Source organism: Sturnira hondurensis, unplaced genomic scaffold, assembly GCF_014824575.4.
Source record: "Sturnira hondurensis isolate 20B ecotype Veracruz unplaced genomic scaffold, ASM1482457v3 Scaffold0002633, whole genome shotgun sequence".
Lineage (NCBI taxonomy): Eukaryota > Metazoa > Chordata > Mammalia > Chiroptera > Phyllostomidae > Sturnira > Sturnira hondurensis.
The window spans coordinates 1759481-1776684 of record NW_028075264.1 but is presented as its reverse complement, the minus strand read 5'-3'; the positions used below and the strand labels follow the sequence as shown (position 1 = coordinate 1776684).

The window sequence follows — 17204 nt, the reverse complement described above, 5'->3', positions numbered from 1 at the left end:
GCAAGGAAATGGCATATTGCTACTTGCTTTGTCTTGTCTGATCCCCCTAGTGTCTTTTGGGAAGATTTTGAAAGCTTATTTGTTCTAATAGAGAAGACGACTGAAAGTCACTCTGTTCTGGAGCTAATCCTGAAAGATCTGATCCCAGGTTCTAGGTCCTAAGTAACAAGAAATGAAAATAAAAGGGTGACTCCAGTTTGGTACAGTAATATTTTGAAGGTCTTTACAAAGCAAAATCTGACAAATTTGGTATAGATTAAGTACAAACAAGGTGAGAAAATCTCCTGCTAACTACACAAGGATTGGAGGCAGAGGAACTGAGAAGAGCCTGTGTTTTAGTGAGGCCACGCCATTTGAAAATCAGCTAAACATTGCTTCCTGAGCCCTAGGGGCTGATGGCCTGCCTTTTGGGGAGTGTGGTGGGAGGTAATTGTGAACTTGTCAAGACTTTACCAGTTAACTAGGTGGCCTTTGCCACAATAATAATGCCTACCTAGGCCGTCGCTGATTCCGTATTGCCAAGACAAATCTACACTCACTCATTTTATTTTCTCCCATTAATCTAGACATTGTGTGTTCCCACAGCTGTACTGAGCTCAACTGCTTTTGTTTTTGTTGTGTCAAGCCTAGTCGGCATTATTTGCTCATATTTTATGATGGACACAGACCTGTCTCTTTTCTTTGCCACTCTCTCACTTTCTGTACAGCTTATACTTCAGCTTTGCACAGTGGCTTTGCATCGTAGCCAATGAGGTTTATCTATACAGCTTATATTTATGAAGGACCAGGCTGGTGAGTGAAAGTCTCTTAAAAGTCGTCATTATTCTGTACATTTCTCTTATACTCTTCTTTTCCTTCATTCTGTATCTCATTCTGAGTAGACTTGTATTTTGACTCTTCTGCTCTTTGATATTCCTCATATTTTATAAAGCACACAAATTTGTGTGATAACAACACATCAAAGTCATTGTTATTCCAGACATTGTCCACCTGTTCTTCTCATTCACTTCACTCTTCATCATTCATAAATAATGCTCAGACATGTCTTTTAACTCTCCTACTTTTTTGATTCCTTGTATATTATGATCCACACCAACTCCCAGCATATGATAAAGCCCCATAAAACTTATTATTCTACATTTATCAGCACTGGACTCTCTTTGTAATGTACTAGACTTTAAATGTTCTATGATTCCCTGTATCTTACTGCATTTGCTCACACTATTTACACCCTCCATGTCATCCATTTTTCATAAGAACAACTCTTAGCTCCTCTTATTCCTGGATTAGTAGTACTACAATCTTTGATCAATATCAGCCATCCCTCACCCGTATAAGCTGTCTAAATTTTGGGACAGTATTAAATCATTCTTTTTAAATTTGCAGTGATCTTGATTGGCACTGCACAGGCAAACTCTCCATTTCAAAAAAAAAAAAAGCTTGGAGTCCACTTGCTTTCCTGGGTTCCTCCCACCTTGGATGGCCCTTAGGGAACCTGCACCCATTCTCGGCAAGTACAGTGTATTGTGCCACTTGTTCACTCAGCTGCCAGTGAACACCCAGCTTCTGAACTCCATTTTCTGCTTTATTTTTCCTGATCCACAAAGCCACTAAAATGTAGTTTCTGTCCCATTTGTACAATCTGTTCTGATTATGCTTTTTATACCCAAGGCAGCTTGTATAGTTCATCTTTTTTTAAATCTTTAGGGTTTTTTTGCATTCCCCCACCTGCTGAAGTACTGAGATGTGTATGGCGGGGTCTGGCTTTGCTAGTGAGTGCTACAATCCTGCTTTCTGTGCTTTTCATAATTCCCATTGTGGCACCTCCCTGTCACCTTTCCCAGAGCTTCTGGCTTCTTCAAATTGCCATCTACATAAGGCAGCCATACTTGATCTGTCTTGGGGAAACATCTTGATCTCTTGAAGTGTTGCCACATCAAACTACACTCAACATGGGTCTGAATCCTTCAAGGACCTGTGTGACTGTCTTTTGTGTTGATGTTTATATGTTCGTGTATACTCAGTGGCAATCCATCTTTGCCTGGGGGTCTCTTTCCTTAATTCTGACACGGGTGAGATGCATTGCTTTCTTGAGTCTTTAAAAACAAGAACCTATCCCTGTTGTTGTGGGTTATAGCATGAGAACTTGAATTTGAATGGACATGTACAGTGTGACTAAAAACATGTATGAGGGGAAAATCACCCCTGACAGGTGTTTCTTTTCCTGTTGTCTAGAGAGTATAGGTTGCTGCCAAGCTGTCTACTTGCTGTCCCTATGCTAAAGCAGAAACCCTAAAGGAATTGCTTCTCCCTTTACCTAAATGCTAAATCATCTTGGTGTCTGGAGCTTGGTCTGAAGAACAGGGCATCATGGGAAATGAAAGGCAGAGTACAGTTTACTGAGAGCCTTATTTAACTAACAAGCAGTTTGTTACAGTTCTGATGCAAAAGGTCTAATTCATTCTGTATTTGCTATTTTAATGGCATAGTCAAATTATCCCCAGCCTTCAATAAACTCTTGGTTCCATTCTCTTCTTGCCTTATTTGTTGTCTTTTGTCTTCTGTGTCAAATTTCCAATATTCATTCAACACCTCAGGCAAAAACATTAACCTCAAGCACAAAAGTTGCTTTGAAAAACAAGGCTGAAAACTAAATTGCTGAAAGAAGATGTAATTTACTGCGTTGTGTTTCTGATTAAAATCTTTCTTAAGGAAATTAGGCTCAGGGCTGAGGAAGTTACAGCTATTTGCTTTTGTTGCTAACATGAGCATAAGCAACTACTGAAGGGTTACATTTAAATGTGAGGATTTGGCCAGCTGGGTATCCAGCATCAGGTGGGCAGGGTAGGTGGTTTTCTCCATAACAATAGATAAAAGAAATCCTTTCCACAGGTGACAGCGCTAGTCAAGATAGCATTGAGAAGGACTGGGCTGGGAGAGGCCACGTGACTCCTCTGCTCACTTTGGAATCCTGCCCTGTAAATTCCTCTATGAGCTGGCATTTGGTTCAAGTCTCCCAGGAACAGAAACCTGTGCATACGAGGTGTGGTTTGATGATTGTCCTGACATCATCTTTTGCTGGCTTATTATAGCCAGAATTGTAGGTTGTGTCATTTGGTCTAAAGCCCTGCAGTTTCTCAGGACCCTTTTGGAATATAAATACTGGTGTGGTTGGGACCAAGTGCTTAGGATGCCCTCTTACCGCCACCTCCCACCACCACCAAAATGCAATGAATAAAGAATCTTCTCTTTAGAGTGTGATTTTGGGACTGTGGTGTTGGTCCTTAGTCCTTTCTGGTCATCTTTCTCTCATATAGTCCACTGGTTCTCAATCTTGATCATGTACCAGATCACCTAGAGGGCTTCGTAAAACAGACTCTCCCTCCCAAGTTTCTCAATTTGACAACCACTGTTGTAGGGAGAGCAAGACCAGTATATAATCAGCCAATTAAAATGTATGAAGTGGCCTGGCTGGCACCATCCCACAAAGTGAAAGGTCACCAGTTTGACTCACAGTCAGGGCGCATGCCTGAATTACATACGGGTTAGGTCCCCAGTTGGGGGGTGTGTGTGTTAGGCAACCAGTCAATGTTTCTCTGACACATTGATGTTTGTCTCCCTCCCCCTCTCTCTAAAACAAATAAATAAAATATAAAAAAAAATAAAATGTATGAACCGAGGAGGGAGGCAGGGGGTGCAAACCATACAAAGGCAGGCAAGTCACCAACTGGTTCACACTTTCATTATGAAATCTGTGAGGAATGAGTTTTTAACACTTCCATGCAAACCTCGTGGAAATGGTTTACAAAACTGTACTTTAGGGAGTCATGTTGAACTGTCATAACAAAGTGGCAGTTGTACTATATAAGATGAACTGTAGGGCCCTTCAACTCTGGTGATTATAAAATGGAAAAATGTTTGTCCTGGTTTGTCCCAAATAAGTGACATTTTCTTCCCCACCCCTATTATTCTTATTAGACAGTGCTCATATCTGTGTTATTGCACTTAGCACAGTCTTGGGTAAGTTCCATATCTTCTTGTCCTTATTCGATAGTCACTCTGTGGCAAGGACTGTGATTTGCCTCTCTGCATCCTTCCCAGTGTCTGGCATATGCAGCACATGCTCAAGAAAGCTTTGGAGGATTTCCAGTCAAATATTTTTATATGAAGTTGTGAGATACTTGCAACCTATCCTCACAGCACTGTTTCAAGGGGTTCAAAGACTACTTTGAGGTTCCTGTGTGACAGATGCCTTGTAGTTCATTTATTAGGAGCCAGCAAAATGGCTTGTGCATTAGGATTTCTCATCGCGAGAGTTTTGTTTGATAATTGACTACTTCAGGGAATTCGATAGCACCACAGTGACTGGGAGGAATGAATGACTAGTCCTCTTCAGATGCTTAATTTATGAAGAGTTACCCCATTATTCCTTTATATATTACTGTATAATTACAATTTGGTATTTCATAATTTATATACATTTGAGGGTTCTAATATTCAGATATTTGGGGGGTTTCCACACAACAGATGCTGGTTTTTTGACATATGCTATCTAAGCTAGTACAGCACCATGAAAACATTTAATGTTATAGCATAAACCTATTTTCATATTCTGAAAATGCGAATGCAGTGAATGTTCATATACAAACCCAATTAAATTTCATTAGTTTTTACTTAAATAGAGCAGGCTGATTTAATCCTACTCAGTTGGTCACTAGCCCAAATAAATAATACCTACCAAATGGGTAACATTAAAAGCAGCTGGGAGCACTACCCATCAACATTCTAAGACTCTAGGACAGGTGGTGCTATTGAAAATGCAGATAGCTTTTTAAGCAGAATTATTTTCCTCATGGCTAGTGATGTTTCAAGTAAAACAAAATGGGGGCACTCACCCTGAGGTAGGGTGGCTATTTTCCCATCTGCCCTGGTAATTGCTTGTCAAAAGTAGGCTTGCTTTGGATGCCTGAGATCCTCAAAGTAATGGGAAAAAGATCAAGTGTTTTGAAGCAATAAGAACACTGACGACACAGTCACATTTTCAGGACTAAGTGCCAGTTTCCTTCATTTAGACACATGTTTATTTTCATCCAGAATTTGAATCCTGATATATTTGTCCTGTAAGCCCTTGCAACTCTTAAATAGTCTCAAGTTTGTTTTTTTTGTCTTTCTTTTTTCGATTTGTTTTGTTTTTGCCTGTTTTACACATTACCAAATAGTTTATCTTTGTAATCAGCCTTATGGAGATTTGGTAGCCTCATTAACCTTTCCTTTCAATTCTCTGTGAGTCTGTCCTCCAAATAATGAAGTCATTAAATATAGGGAAAGTCTGTCTTGTTGGTTGTAGCCTGACCATGGATGACTTCCCTTTGCAGAGGAAAAAAGCTGGCCTAACTCTGTATACACTGGTTCTAGCTCTGACTTGCTGGTAATCAACGTTATGGCTTTTCCTAAGAAACAGAATTATTCTTGGTCTCATCTGTTCCTTATGGAAAGTGAAAATAATAGTTCTTCTTTATCCTATCCTCAATCACCTCACAAAAACACTGTAATGATAAAGTAACCCCCCCCCCCAAAAGACTGCCTTTTGCCCTGGCTGGCTAGCTCAGTTGTTCAGAGCATTGTTCCAATACACCAAGGTTGTGGGTTCAATTCCTGGTCAGGGCACAAACAAGAACCAATCAATGGACTTCCAGCCAAGATGGAGGCATAGGTAGACACACTGTGCCTCTTTGCATAACCAAAAGGAGGACAACAATTTAAAAACAAAAAACAACCAGAACTAACAGAAAATCAAACTGTATGGAAGTCCCACAATCATGGAGTTAAAGAAGACACATTCATCCAGACTGGTAGGAGGGGTGGAGTCAGGCAGCTGGGCAGAGAGGACACATGGCAACGCGGCGGCTGGCGGACCCAGTGGTCCCACATTTGCATGCAGATAAACCAGGCAAAACAAAGGGAGAGTGGAAACTCCCAGCCTTACAGGAAAGTTCGTTGGAGAGACCCACAGGGTCCTAGAACTTACAAAAAGCCACCCACATGGGAATCAGCATCAGAAGGGCCCAAAATTGCTTGTGGGAAGTGGGGAAAGTGACTGGAATCCAGCAGAGGGTAGAGCAAGTGCCATTGTTCCCTCTTGGACCCTGTTCCCACATACAGTGTCACAACCCAGCAATGTAGCCTGCCCCATCCTGATGAACACCTAAGGTTCCACCCCTCACTATGAAACAGGTGTATCAAGACAAAAAAATGACCCAAAGGAAAGAACAGATCAAAGCTCCAGAAAAAAATACAACTAAGGGACGAAGAAGTAGCCAACCTATCAGACGCACAGTTCAAAGCACTAGTGATCTGGATACTCACAGAATTGGTTGAATTTGGTCACAAATTAGATGAAAAAATGAAGGCTACACTAAGTGAAATAAGGAAAAATGTACAGGGGATCAATAGTGATGAGAAGGAAACTGGGACTCAAATCAATGGTATGGACCAGAAGGAAGAAAGAAATATCCAATCAGAAAAGAATGAAGGTACAAGAATTCAAAAAAAAAGGAGGAGAGGCTTAGGAACCTCCAGGACATCTTTAAACGTTCCAACATCTGAATTTTAGGGGTACCAGAAGGGGAAGAGGAACAGCCACAAATGGAAAACTTATTTGAACAAATAATAAAGAACTTCCCCAGTCTGGCAAAGGAAATAGACTTCCAGGAAATCCAGGAAGCTCAGAGAGTCCCAAAGAAGTTGGATCCAAGAAGGAACACACCAAGGCACATCATCAATACATTAGCGAAGATGAAAATGAAGGAGATAATTCTAGAAGCAGCAAGAGATAAGGAGACAGTCACCTACAAAGGAGTTCCCATCAGACTGTCAGCTGATTTCTCAAAAGAGACCTTATAGGCAAGAAGGGGCTGGAAAGAAGTATTCCAAGTCATGAAAGGCAAGGACCTACATCCAAGATGGCTCTATCTAGCAAAGCTTTCATTTAGAATGAAAGGGCAGATAAAGAGTGCTTCTCAGATAAGGTCAAGTTCAAGGAGTTCATCATCACCAAGCCCTTATTATATGAAATGTTAAAAAATATTTATCTAAGAAAAAGAAGATAAAAATATGTACAGTAAAATGACAGCAAACTCACAATTATTAGCAACCACGCCTAAAACAAAAACAAAAACAAAAACAAACTAAGCAAATGACTAGAACATGAATAGAATAACAGAGATGGAGATCACATGGAGGGTTATGAACAGGGAAGTGGGAGGTGGAGAGGGAAGAAAAGGTACAAAGAATAAATAACATAGATGGTAGGTAGAAAATAGACAGGGGGAGTGCAAGAATAGTATGGCAAAAGTAGAAGCCAAAGAACTTATATATATGACCCATGGACATGAACTAAAGGGGGAGAATGTGGGTGGGAAGGGGTGTACAGGGTGGAGGGGAGTGAAGGGTGGAAAATGGGACAACTGTAATAGTATAATCAATAAAATATATTTCAAAAAAATAAAGAACCAATCAATGGGTGCACAGATGCATGAATGGATGGATAGATGGAAGAACAGATTGATGTTTCTCTCTCAAATCAAGAAATAAGTTAAAAAAATAACATTGAAAGGATTACCTTTAGAATTGACTTTTCAAATTATATTCAATTATATACCCTGATATTAGGTATATATAATATATGTATACGTTTGTATAAATATTAAATACATATCAATCAGGTGCTATGCCATGCAATTTCCTTAATTTATTTCATTTAATATTGATATAATCCTGAGTTGGTACAATTTATTAGCCCTGTTTTAAAAATGAGGAAACTGATTCAGAGAGGTTAAAAAACTGCTCAAGATAACAGAACTAAGTAAGTGATGGATTGGTAGAGGGCTTTTGACCTGGACATTAAAGAGTGTGAACTGTACACAGATCTTTCTTAAGATGCAGGAAAATGTATCCATAAAGGAAAAGAAAGTGCTCACCTACAAAGATGGTGCCATCCAAAGGACATTTGTAGACATTTATCTACTGCTGAGCACTTTCTGTGTGAAGGGTGTGTAGTGGAGATGAGCTATAACATATCATCCATTCTTTCTCCCCAAACATGCATTAATTCTGCCCTCTCTAGGGATACATTTAGGTGATAGACCCAGCTAGAGACACTGCAAGCAAACTATATGCCTAAGTAGTAGGTAATAAGGATTTGAGCCTTTCAAATTTCAATCCTAATTAAGCAGTAAGATGGATAAAATACTAGGAATTACCTGTTCACATGGAGATAAGTTGTAGATAGCTACTGGTATTACTAATCACAGTTATGAGCATCTCAGAACATCTGAGTTTCCAATTATCATGAATAATCAATTGAACAGCTTTTCAAAGATTTGTGCTCTGATTTCTTTTTATTTTTCTTTGCTTAACACAGATGGGAGACACAAGGCCCGTGGGCCGAATCCAGCCCAGCACCTTGTTTCTAACCAGCTGCAGCGCCTAGCTTTCACTTAACAGTTAAGGAGTAGTTACATTTATACAGTCCTAAAATTACATTTGGCCCTTTGAAGGCAACCGTGAGGGTGATGTGGTCCCCAGTGAAAATGAGTTTGACACCCCTGGCTTAAGAGCATCTGTAAAGAAGTGAAAGTCACACATTCTTTCTTTTTGGTACCTTTAGGTGTTGACTGCTGATTTCAGGAGCTAGTCAGCACTATAAATCTTGGAACCTTCAGCAATTTGTAAGTTTTTAAATGTGTCTTGGACATGTGTTTCCTGAACTACAGCAGTAGAAAAAGCAGTTGTCTGAAAATCAGGAGATCCCGTCTTCACACACGTAACACCTTTCATATAAACGAGATCAAAGTGCTTTATTAGCAAGTAGCAACCATCTCACTTAGGACAACTGCAGAAACAAAAAGCAAAGGCAGTTGCTCAGGAAAAGCAACACGGGAAGACAAAGGAACCATGAATCACAAGGAACCATGGCTGAGCCAAGCCACACTCAGATTCCTTTCCCAAATGTGGGCAAATCATGTGCAGTGCATTCCCTTAGAAGGAAAGGTGAACACAAGATGGAGTTGTGGATGATGACGCCTTAGACAGAGCTTCCCTTGGTCCTTAGTTTATTCAATTTATTCTTGAATTGTTGCAGTGTGTGTTTATCATCCCCTCGTTGTGTACCGCTATAATGTTTTCCGTGTTCTTAGATGAAAAATACACAAAAATCTGCCACTAGCAAATGGACTTGGAGGTCCTTAACTAACAGATTCAGGAAAAAGTTAAACACAAGGCATATAGATTCACATTTGTGCCTCAGCAAAATCACAAATAATTATGCTATACACCTTCTGGGAGTTACCTGTTCATAGATGAAACTGGTAATTCCATGAATGCTTGCATACTGTAAGAACATTGTGTTTCCTTAGAAATATGCTAAAATAAAAGCTTTTGTTACCTTTTCTTTTTCATTATTCTAAATCAGTAAGTGGCTTCTATGCATTTGACCTCTTTTAGGTTTGACACTAATTGATCAAACTCTCTTATTTTGTTTCTTTTCATGACTAACAGTTTAGGTTTGTTGCTTATTTCTCTTTTAAGAGGCTACTCAGTTTGTCTGAGGTATTCGTATTTCTCAATGCAATCCTGGAAGACAGGCACCCCATTCACTTACCGGTAAAATCTAGCACAGTAACCAGTATGCAGTAATTCCTTGGAAGGTTTGTCTTACCTTCCATTTCACACAATGCTGTGGAGTCTTAACTCAGTGGGTACCTAAAAGTCACCGCCAGACTGTGGCTTGTGTGACAATGTATAGCATAAGGGTCCAGGTAACAGTCATACCGAGATCATTAACATAGGGATAAATACTATGAGGCCTCTGCTCCAGTGTCACCTCCCAGAGAGGCTTCCCTGAACCACTCTAAAATGGTCACTCTTTGTCCCTAACTGTTTTTTATCTCACTTGGCATTTGCCTTTTTCATTATTTCCAGTCTTCCTCACTAGACTATGGGGAAGCCACCCTGTTGGCTATAGCCCAGATCCTAGGGCAGTGCCCATCACTGAATGAATAAATGAACCAAATAAACATTGGAATGTTCATCAATCTGCATAGTGAAATGATTAATCTTTCCCAATGTGCATTATCTTGAAAGAAACTGTCAGATCTATCATTAGAAATGACGCCAGAGCATCATTAATATAATTTTTTTCATTGTGGTAAATGGGAATTTTTAAATGATTGCTTTTCCCTTGAATTCATCTGTTTAATACAAACCTTTTACACTGTAGAAAAATTATTTATAGCCTCAAATGTCAAAGGGTCAAACTTCTTGTAAACAATTATGCTCCTCACTGTCCACATAAGCTTTGTATTTTTCTCACAAGTCACTAATAGCCTCCTGCGTATGTCGATTTTAGTAGCACTTCTTGCTCATGTGAGTCAGTTGGTTCCCTCTCTGAGTTACTGCTGAAAACCTCCAGGTCGGTCTCCCTTCTGTGATCGTTTAATGACGTTGCCTCATTTGCTAGAATATGTCTTGTCTTACAGCCATTTAAGTTACCTGTTTGCCCTCATCAGAACAGTTGAACTTGAGACGCCTTAGTTGATAAACTCTAAGCTCCTATAGAAACTTGATGGCCCATAATCCACAGAATTTATTGCCATTTGCAATTAATTTAATCATTTATGTATTTACTTGATGTTTTCACTCCATCTGCCATTAGATGTAAGGGGAGTTTGGTGAATAAGGGTACCCTATTTTTTTTTGTTTACCACCATCTGCCCCGTTTCTAGCACAGAATGGGTAGTCAAGAAATATTTGCTGAATAATGGGGTAAATACGTATCCTGATAATTTTATTAAAAATGACTTGATATAATCATATTATGTTACATTATGGATAGCACAGGACTTTGGCATCTCTTCCAGAGGCAAAGTCTGTAGTTACTCTGGAAATACTAACATTTGAATAAAATACATATTTAAAAAAACAATAATTAGTATCTGTCAAGTATGGTTATTTTTAAGTCCTTGTCTCTACTCAATAGCAGCAGCTTCTGTGGCAATAGCCATCTTCTTGCAACCTTCCCTGTAACCTCAGTCTTGATTCAATAGCTTGCTTTGCTATTCACAAGATATAAAATAGTATAAATTCCCAGCTCAGCTAAGTGCAGAAAAGCATGTTTTATTAAACAAGTTATGATAAGTAATTATGGCTGTTACCAGGTATCATGAAGAATCAGGAGACTGAATCAAGATCTTATTATTGAGTGGGGTGCAGTAAAGGAGAGGGAAGACTTGGGCAAGTAAGAGTTTGCCAAGAATTGCATGCTTAAGGCATTTGTGGTACCTGGGTTTGTTTGGGGGTGCTCATCTGTGGTTTTCTCATGAGACAGAATAATAATGCAGACCGAAGTGAGCCAGTTAATGGCAGTCTTCCCACTGGCTTCCTGATAATGCTCTTCATTTTCTAATTTTTTTTCTCAGTTCCAAATTTTGGTTATCTAGCCCACTGAAGGCAAAGAAGATTATTGCTTATACAAAGTTATAAATGATGTCATTTACGGGCAGGTTCTGATAGTGGTGATATGCCTCAAAATTTTTTTTTAAAAGAGAATACTTTCTTAATGGTGTATAATCACTTCATCTTTTAAGAATTTGTTCCTGCACTATTTGGAGAACAGTAATCTTAACTTTAGTCTGGTTGTACATTTGGTAATTTGACTTACCTGAGGTCCTTATATTGTCTTTGTGCTCTAGGCAACCAGAGTGATTCTTTCCTTAGCAAATATGAGAGGAGATTTTCCATATCACTACAACTAAGCTGCTCACTCATTCACTCATTTTTCTTGCCTACTTTTTGACAGGTACTGTTTTACAATCTGAGGAAACAGTGCTATGGTAAAGATGGCCATCAATTCTTTGATACTTGTGTCATCAAGAGGTGGGATTTCTGTCCTTTCTTTTGAATCTGGGCAAGCTCTGTGACCACTCTAATAGTATATGGCACAAATATGACTGTTAGTACTTCTGGACTGTTAATACTTCTGGACCCAGACATAAAAGACTTGCATCTTCCATTTCCTATCTCTTGAAACACTCCCTCTCAGAGCCCTGATCTATAATATAAAAGCTCTGACAAACCCGAGGCTTGCTGACATGCTAATATGAGGCCCAAATAAGGAGTCTGCTGTAGAAAGGGTGATTCCTGGCTGTTATCAAGCTGTTCCAGCCCCTGGTTATATGAGTTATCTCAGCCGAGAGCCCAAACATCATGGAGAAGAGACAAGCCATCCTGGCTCTACCCTGTCTCAATTGCTGACCCACAGAATCACGAAATACAATAATAAAAATTGTTCCAGTCTATCCTGTTTTAGTTTGCTACACAGCGATAATCAAAACAAGGGAAGAGCAAATCAGACTTGGTTCTTGTCCTCGCAGAATTTAAGATTGAGCAGTTAAAACAATTCAGAACGACCGTATTTTGCTGTATATAAAGCACACTCAGGTTCTTAGCCCAAACTTCCGGGGGGAAAAATCTTTCTTTTTAATTTTTTAATTCAATTTTTATTGATTTTATTTGGATACAAAACCAATTACCATATTCCAGGGTATTATTTTGCATATGGATATTGCTATTGCTTTCTAGAGTTACACTTTTAATGCATAAGCATAAATAAAAGAATTAAAACCATTTGTATATACAGAATTAGTACTACCCATGTATAATGTGCATCCTTATTTTTCCCTCAAAAATTTGGGCAAAACAGTGCACATCATACATGGCAAAATATGGTAATGTTGGACATCCTGGTGTGGTGTGAGAAATTGAAATGTAGCAGCTTAATGGAAACTGTGTAGAAGAAACCTACCATCTTGTTTATCCCTTTCATTTTGTGGCCCATTAACAGCACTGTTATGTGCTTAGTGCTGTACTAACTTTGTTTCCAACTTTAGGACTTTTCAACTAAGGGTAGGCCTTCTACCAGGAGTGGCACAAGAGGCTGCCACAATTGCACCCAGCAGCATTGCTGCAAACTTTCAGATCTTTAACTTATTCTTAAAACTTACTATAAGTGATAAAAACAATATTTTCATATGCTTCTGAATATACACATCCTTCTCATAGAAAGTGAATGTTTTGCTTTTACTATGGTGGGACCTGGATTATCTAAAGTCATAATCGATGGGATGTAAGATTTCTATAGGTTAAAGTCTGCTGTCCTGGGGGTAGTTCTTTAGTCTAAGGTGTGAGGCAAAGTGTACACCAACTTATTCACGAAGTGTACACAAGTACCCTAGTAAACTAAGGGTGAAAATATCATTTCATTAATGTGATTTCTACAATAGTTCATGTTCAGAGATAACTTTTTTCTCTTCTGAAATCAACATAGTAAAGGTTCAAAAATTCAGTGAAAAGCTAAGATTGGATTCCTAAAGACTCTCAGGGAAATAGAACAGAAAGAAAAAAATCAAACACTTGAGGTCTTTCCAAGGACTGCTATAGAAACTGTATAGTCCAGAGGTTACAAAGTCAAATGCCACCAGGGCCAGGCATGACACAGAAAGTGAGGGAAGTGAGCCAGGTGTCAGAGAAACGAGTAGTGAGCCAGAGAGACATGTCACGTCCCATCCAGAGGGGCAGCTGGGTCTCAGCTCCAGAAGGCCTATGCCATTCTCATGGGCCCGAAGATGCCACACTTTGTAAATTTTCTAGAAAAGGAAGACATTCTGATTTTTCTGTTAGACCTCCTAATTTCGAAATGTTGGGCCAAATGAAATACATCTGTGGGCTGATATTAAGCAATCTCTGATGTCGACACTTGACATGGATGGATGTGGAGATCAGCCCCTGATGGCTGCAAAATAAACAAATGAGTTTGGCCAGACCTTGCTGTCAGCGGTTTCACTAACCCTGGTAGGATTTTGTTTTTTAAATGCACTTCTCCATTAGTGATGGTGAGCGAAATGTCTGGCTTTGCAAATTACTACTGTCATTTAGTTTAATGTACTCTTGTTTTTACATATTTATAAAAACCTTTTACATTATTAATAGTGATTAAATGCTTAGACACTGAAGATCAATAATGTTTCTGTTCACCTGTTTACATTATTAAAAAGTAATAAGTCATACAGAGCATGCAGAATATGTGGGTTACTCTGTAGTCATGTTTGGAGGAGATTGAAAAAATAAGAAAGACACTCAGGCTACAGGGTAAAATGTATTTAGCAAAAATTGGTAATTGAGTTGCACTCATTAGAGACTGCACTGTAGGCAGGGTGCGTGTTCACAGCGACAGTGCACCATCATGGGGCACAGGGGCACACATTCCTTGTGCTTCACATGCCAGTGCAACATATTCAGAACAAGGAAGGCTAGTCTCACTTGGATGCACAAGGGTGAAGAGTTCTTTAACCTTTACACGTCCTTGCAACAGTTAGTTCCCTGTATGCCACCGTGTTTAGCCCTAAGGCCTTCTGATGGTGGCAACACTCAGCGAGTCATCTGTGTGGGTCATGTTTTGCCAGCAGGCAAATGAGCCCCTTGGCAATGCATTCTTCATCTGCCCATCCAGCTATCTCTCAATTACATCGCAAATGCAAATGTGCAGAGTGGTTCACCTGATTATGGCACATAGTGTTCTAGATCTGTATGAGGAGAACCACTGCACAGTCAGGGATAGTGATGGCCTTAGGGCCATAAGTCTTTTCAAGGTCCACTAGCCTAGCCTTCTGAGTAGCCAAAGTGGCTCAACCTAGTGGTTTACAGTCAGCTCTCAGTCTCAGTCTGCTTGGGTTCAAATCTTGACTATGATGCTCATTGGCTATAACTTGAGGCAAAAGACATAGCTGGCATCCCAGTTCTTGTTTTCTCACCTGATATGTGGGGATAGTAACACTGTCTACCATATGGGATTTTTTTTGTTCAGTTAAATGAAGTAGCATTATCTAAGGACTTAGTATAAGACCTGACACATAGGAAGTGCTCAATAACAAAAGGCCCACTTTACCAGTCATTCAACTGTGTTCTCCTAGCAAGAAGTTCATTAATATGGGTTTGAAGTTTGTAAATAATGTCACTGAAATGTATTAAATTGAACTGGATTTTTAAACATCACTCAGTTACTAAATTTCTTGTGTTGACCTAGATGCCATTTGTCTAGTATAAATTAGATCCAAGTCATTTGGGCTTATTTAAGGACAAGCGGAAATTGGGCAGCTGTGCTGTAATGGAAAGGCCATAAGATTTACTACAATCTAAACTTGCTGTCTTTGGCAAGTTATTCATTCTCTGTGAGCCTCAGTTTCCTCATATATAAAATACACCAATATGGATACTACTTTATAGGAACATTGTGAGGTTAAAAGAAAAAATGCATGTCTGTGTGCTCTACAAGCCAACATGTATATGTAGAATTAAGAGCTTGTGACTATTATTATTTACATATGTGATCAGAGTTGGATATATTTTACCCAGAGTAACACTGCATGTGTTGATTTTTAGGGGAAATAGTTGACTTGTTCTCAACTATTTTCCTTGGAAAAGGCCCGCACCTTTTCTGACAGATTAGATATGTCTGTAATAACCGAGACCACTAGATGGAAGAGACCTGTCATTCTGAATTCAAATGTGACTTGCAGAGCCAAATGATAACTTGCAACATTTTACAAAAGAATGGAGAAAACTCATCAAAGCAGGAGGAGGAGAAGGACATTAACCACCACTGCAAGTAATAGGTTTGTTCACTCTGTGAGCGGATGGCAAGCACTGCTGAAGCATGAAGTTGAACGGCAGGGGTTGAAGTTTCTTCTCACTTCTCAAAGTTTATTGCTCAAATGCCCTGCTCTGGGTCATAATGACTTGTCTCTTGTCTCTCTCAGACCCTGACTTTCTCACTTTAATTGAGTTCAGTGAGTCTTTTAATATAGCTTCATGTCATTGAGGTTGTTCTTTTACTGTTTTTTTCTTTTTGGACTGACTTCTCCCTAAGCATGGAAAAGCTACAGAGTGGATGACCTACCATTACCTTATATAGGAAAATGGGAATCATGGCTGTTTTGGGTTCTCTTTGTTCTTCTGGTGAACATTAAACAAGTCTCCAGCACCTAAATAATAACTCTGACTGTAGCCCACTAGAAAGTTTCCCCAGAGTTGTTATGGAGCTGGGAGAAATGCTTCAAAACGGGAATGGCTGAGTCTCTTGAAAGAAGGCAAGCTTTGTCTAGATCCCTGGGAAGAGCTTTTGTTATCAATGACCTGGCATTTTGGTCTGGGACCTACAAGGTCAGAACTACACAATAAGAAAAATAATGAGTAAAGTTTATGTTTCAATTGCAGTTCTAGTACACAATCTAGGGGAAGGATACTGAGTATTTTATATTTTCATGCATATTCCCCCTTTTCTTCTGTGTGTAGGTCAAAAGTGAGTTTTAGTTTGCTTAGATTGTCACTGATATCAATATAACCTCTTGACTGAGTTTTTCCTGGGGACTGATACTACCCAGTAGGATGTAACTGAGTGGGTGGGGTGTGGACAGAAGCTTCTGGACAAATAGATTCCATGTTTATTTTCTACACTCCTGTTCGCAATAGTGTAGAAGCTAGTGAAATATCAGCTGGTGGAATGAACAAAGGAGGACAAATTTAAGAGACTAGAAATGTTGACTTCGGTGACTTACTTATATCTGGTGCTAATTAGTAAAAGATGTCATTGCTGAAGATGAAGCCAAGAATAACAATGAGAAAATTCACATTATTACACTTCAAATAAGTAAGCAATTAAAAAAAAGCTTCACCTAACGAGTTGGACTTTGGTCTCGGGTCTTTAGCGATAACTCATGCATTTGAACTTTCATAGAAAGATTTTCACAAGTCTTCCATTTCATGTTAGGAAGTCCAATTTACCCAGCTCTTTCATAAGGAAAAAAATTACATCATGGGATAAAACTTGCAGTTTAGCTCTTGAAATTCAAGTTTTCAAAGGATTGATACAGAGGCTAAACTATGAGTTTGCAAATTATACTTCCACCTGTTTTTGTCATTAAAATACCCATCTATACTTCACTACAAATAATATATATTGTATGTATGTGTATCTTTTAGGATACAGAGCCTCTAGAAATGAGTTTTCTCCCTTAAACCAGTAAGGACTTAGGCATTCCAGATAAGCCTGAAAAAGATCAGTGTGGACTGGGTAGAATGGGAAGCAACCT

General features: G+C 39.2%; 1 protein-coding gene across 1 annotated transcript in view; it reads right to left on the bottom strand.

Annotated features, from left to right (window-relative positions):
• Window positions 1-17204, bottom strand: part of TENM1 (teneurin transmembrane protein 1) — a 397683-nt gene that overhangs the window by 159174 nt on the left and 221305 nt on the right. The window lies entirely within an intron of this gene.